Source organism: Vigna umbellata, chromosome 4 (assembly GCF_029865625.1).
Source record: "Vigna umbellata cultivar VRB3 chromosome 4, Vumbellata_1.0, whole genome shotgun sequence".
Lineage (NCBI taxonomy): Eukaryota > Viridiplantae > Streptophyta > Magnoliopsida > Fabales > Fabaceae > Vigna > Vigna umbellata.
The window spans coordinates 47,296,856-47,301,080 of NC_142168.1; positions in this window are offsets into that span (position 1 = coordinate 47,296,856).

Sequence of the window (4,225 nt, forward strand, 5' to 3'; positions counted from 1 at the left end):
ACGAACGCGGACGTTCGTTCAGAACCGAACGCTCAAGAATTTGGACGAACGTCCAATTTCACCAGAATTGGACGAACGTTCAGAAGTTGACCGACCACTATTTGGTCGAGCACTGTTAGGACGAACGTCCAATTTTGACTTCCCAAAATTGGACGAACGCGCATTCTGCAGAAATTCTGCAGAATCGCGCCAGAAAGCCCAGAAAACCTCCATTTTCATTCCTTCTTCCCAGATTTGCATCAAATACAGATTATTTCAACAATTAATGAAATAAATCAAACTCCCCTTACCTCTTGAAGACTTCCATGTAAGTTTTGGGATCAATCTCTTCCCAGACGTGCAGATCAAGATCTTCTAGGAACTTCAGCAGCTCTTCACTTCCTTTTCCAGCTCTTGATGCAAGAACTCCATCATCACCAGATGCCCAACTCAGGTCCTCCTCTAAGCCCCTTCCAAGGTTGGAACAGCTTCCCATGGGTGCTCTTTGGACGGGTGAAAATGGGAGAAAGGGTTCCCTCCCTTTGGTTGCTCTCCCTCTCTCTCTCCCTCTCCTGCCAAAAATGAATCCCACACCTTGCAAAGCTTCCCGTAAAATGCACCCCCAATAATTGCATCTTGATAGTCAAAGAGGTGGGTGACCACCATGTCCCCACCATGTCCAAAAAAATACGGGTCTTACATTCTCCCCAACAACAAAAATTTTCGTCCTCGAAAATTAAGCTTATCGGAACTAGTCGAGGTAAGTTTCTCTCATCTCATCCTCTAACCTCCAGGTAGGGTTGCCTGTGATACCATTCCAGATGACCTTAAATCGTTTAACAGTTCGTCCTCGATCCCTACTGGTTGCACTTCAAATGACAAATCCTTTCTGGCTTGCATACTCTCAACCTTAAACACTTACCTAAAATGATCTTCATGCTTTCGTGAAGGAGGAAACCAGAAACTTCTTCAGGAAAACATCTAAGAAGTCATTCACAACCGCAAAGTTTACACTCCGAGTTCTCCTGCACCGCAAGATCTGCAGCTTGAGTCGCTTCCATGGGTGATAACACTAAGAAGCAACTATCATTTTCTAGGAGGTCTTGCCTTAAAACACTGATCGACAAAAACATACCTTTGTCTTCATCGTTTGAAACCTTTCATCTTAGCCTATGATCAGACCTTTCTTCTGTGTGAACTACTAATCTTGAAACATCCAACTAAACTTGACTCTGAATCATCCACTTACTGATACAACTTGATCATCTCCTTCAAATTTTCCCACTTAACTTAAGATCCTAACAATACTTCATTCTCTTTCAAATACCTCATGTCCTGCCTTATCTGACTACCTCTCGAAATTTTCTCCTTCTACTTCCTTTCTTGATACTTATTTCCCCTAGTCTGCTATAGAATTTCCTATTCCTTTCTTAACTTAAATTTTAGGTCATCCACCATTTTCTTATTCAGATTCCAACCATCACTAATACATAGGTTCATGTTACCAAACTCTCACAGCGTCACCCCGTTTCTCGCCAACACGTCCTTTTCTTCTGACTGTTAACGTTACTGATATTCTAAACCCAACTCATTTCTCCAACCTTGTTACAACCATATTTATCCAAAGCTTCTCTTAATCTAGCCTCTGAACTTCTTGCGAACGTACAACATATGACCTTATGACTTGATTTCTGGACATTTTCATCACTCATAACCTTACTCCTAAACTCCAATATCTTCACTCGCCCTCCGAAGCTTAACTTTTAGTCTTCTAACTCCTATCTTCGCGGCAAGATCTTGTCTCAAAGGCTTAAACCAATTCTAATAAAGGTATACAACTCAAGTTGTCCTTGAATATGCATTCCTCTACTACTATCGAGCACAAAAGACTACCACAAAAGCAAGAACAAGACACAAATTACTACAGGAAACACCACTAAAACTCTAACCTTTTCTTAACTCTAACCTTCAGAATCAAGAAAGGAAAATCGTCTATGGTAAAAGTCATGAGTGTGCACCCTCATTACTCTTATCAAGACGTTTTCTGTTCTCAAAACATCTAGTTAGATACACATCTTACTATATAGACACGGAGGAAGCGGTAAATCAAACCATTTACACTAAATTCTTCACAGCGAAGACACGGTAAACCCACAACACAGAGGTCATCCTAAGGATGAACTGCTCTGATACCATTACTGTAACATCCCAAAAATTCACCCTAAAAATTAAAATTTATATTCAAAACTTAAATGTTGTAATAATACATAACATCCCGAACATAAACTAAAATCTATACATCAGTTTTAAGCTCAGACGCAACTGCAAAGATAACCTTGAATCCTTCTAATTCGATCTTCCATCTCTTCCTCCATTTGCACAGGATCACGTGACAATCCTTCAACTGCTCCCGTATAACATCACACATTATACGATCATCGCATTCACATGCACAAACAAGCAAAGTAAGGGTGAGCTAACCTGAAACACATCATTTATAAAACGTGCATAGTTATTTCAATACAAATATCATATAATAATTAAATCAGACATCCTCAAGCCAACGTACCACAATTCCTGTTGGACACTCATTCCATAGTACCTAATAATCAACCCAGTACACAATAAACTCTCATCCGGACGATACGTTGATGAACAAATCAACGGAAAGTGCCCCACTTGTAATTTCATTCTTAGTCCCCTCAATATGTCCACAATCAACCACAAATCAAGACATCCTACTACATTACCCTCAACCTCAATACATACCCAGATATCATATCATTACTGAATCAAACGATAAAACAACGAACTTATATTACATCGGATACTGTTTACACGAACATTAAGATTGATCACTTAAGCTCGAAACTAAACATCAACCGCTATTATACCGATTACCATTAGGTCGAATACCAAAAGATCAAACGCTGATTAAGATCAAGTACTTAGACTTCACGTTAAAACAGAGTACTCTGCTAGAACAATTACTATTATTTCAAACATTATTCGAACGATTGCTCAAAGATCAAATCTCGCACACCACAGATTAAGTACCATTCAGACGAACACTTTATTGATCACTTTACTGGATTTAATTCTATCTGAGGGTAACCTCATCGAGACCGGATGTTCCCTACGTACAACCACTAACTATTAATGATCCCTACCTGAGACAATCATCATCCGACCCGAGCATTACCTATGAATGATCACTTCCTGAATCATGCATCATCACAACTAATCACTATTTATTAATCAATCGTTACCTCAACGACTATCAAGGCTGGTCACTCCCTATAAATGATTACAACCTCAGAGCAACATCACCAATAAAGATCATTCCCTATGAACCATCGCTACGAGACAGAACACTATAATAAAGAACGCTTGAGTCTGGGTTAAACGCCTAGAGTACTCTGCTGAACACCTCAGTACTGACCGAACGTAATCAAACTAAACCTCAGGTTACCAAATTAAGATCGGACGCTAGCTACCTCAGATCCACTAACATCAAGATCAACTGTTACCTAATAACACTCGCTACCTGGAAATAAATAACACCAAGACCGAACGTCACTAGTAAGAACGCTCGTTACTACCTATAGATCCAACAAGTTTACTTCCCGTCTCTCTCTCGAAGTATTCCAAATCCAACTTTATCTGCACTACCATCTCTCCTGTATCCGTACGACCATCACGGTTAGAAACCACAGCCACAACATGTAAGAATGAATAACCAAAATTATCACATTATAAACCCACTACATATACTATAATAATTCCCATGATAAATCGACTCACATGACACTGCATACTAGTCTTTCATAAACTGATGTCGTTTACTTGTAATTCGTCGTCATAACCTGCTCTCAATAACAGGCGACCCGAGCCGTCATCCATCGCGACTTCAGACCTATCTCCCCGACTCCTCAAGGACTAACGAGTAAAAACATCGATACTACGCGTAACGATGCACTATACTCAACACGAGCCGAAGTCAGTGGGCGAGACATTCACCTCCTCGCGCAGAAGAAGGTGACACTCGAATCTCCGTCTCACGCGTGAGACTAGCAAAAATGCTAAAAAGACCGACGAAGTTACAAGTAAATAACATAGTGTATGTACCACCTCCAACTGAATAAACGTGCTCAATCACGAAGTCATACATATTCTCAATAATATGTATAACTAGAATATACGTGCTCAATCACGAAGTCATACATATTCTCAATAATATGTATAA